We start from the raw sequence: 890 nt of genomic DNA, 5'->3' as shown, positions 1-890 counted from the left end.
CGCGCCAGGGCCCGGTGGGCGCCCCCTGCGGGGTGTGATGCTGCTCTCAGCCGAGGGCGCGGGCTCGTGCCTCGCTGTACCCGGAGTTCGGGGCGCGCAGAGCCCCGGTGCCTTTCCGTCCGCTTGCCCGTGGGGAGAGCGTCACGTACACTGTGCCTTTGGGGCTGTGTTCAGATGTTATTTTTTCTAATACCTCTTTCCTTGTTCACTAAATCCACGACTTATTTAATAAACTCTAACTCACGTGCGTGTCCCTGTAGGTGATTTAGCCAGTCCCGCGCCAGAGGCTCCAGCGGCAGGGCTGCGGCGCGTCCTCGGCAAGGGCTGGCGTGTGGCACGAGGCGCTTGGGCCGCACTGGGCCGGGGAGCACTGCCCGGAGCTGGAGTCTGCATTCCCGGGCGCGGCGGGTGAAAGCGCAGCCCTGCAGGCTGGCCTGGCCACCGGGAGCTGACCTCCAGGGCGCAGCAGACCCCTCCTGGCTCCCCTCAGCAGTGGACTTGGTCCAGCTGCCCGCTCTGCTCCCCGCTCTGTCTCTGCTGAGGCCCCTCACCGCCCCTGCACCTCTGGCCTGCACCCCAGTTCTGTATGCCAGCCCCTCTCCCTCCTCAGCCCCGGCCCTGCCCCCCAGAAGGCACCCAGGACACAGCCCGCCCACCCCTGCAGACTCCATGGGTGCCACCCGTACAGAGAGGGCGTGGCGGGGACGTGCTAGGATGTGGGGGCGCTCCTGGGGGCGTCAGTGGGGTCCGCTGGCAGGTCTCTGCAAGGCTGACCTCCGCAGTAAGGGGCTCGGGATTCTCGGGGGCAGCCCTGGGTTGCGGCCAGTGCACGATCCGGAGGTGCTGACATCACTTCCCGTGGGCCCCTCCAGCTCCAGCCGCGCAGAGGC

The 890-nt window shown here is 68.0% G+C and overlaps 1 protein-coding gene across 1 annotated transcript in view; it reads left to right on the top strand.

Moving 5' to 3' along the window:
- The window catches only part of LOC101620681 (snRNA-activating protein complex subunit 4), a 10,413-nt gene that overhangs the window by 4,607 nt on the left and 4,916 nt on the right, over positions 1-890 (top strand). The gene's annotated exons all lie outside the window — the stretch shown is intronic.

Source organism: Condylura cristata, unplaced genomic scaffold (assembly GCF_000260355.1).
Source record: "Condylura cristata isolate star-nosed mole 26May11 unplaced genomic scaffold, ConCri1.0 scaffold00006, whole genome shotgun sequence".
In the NCBI taxonomy this organism is placed as follows: Eukaryota; Metazoa; Chordata; class Mammalia; order Eulipotyphla; family Talpidae; genus Condylura; species Condylura cristata.
This window is presented reverse-complemented; position numbering and strand designations above follow the sequence as displayed.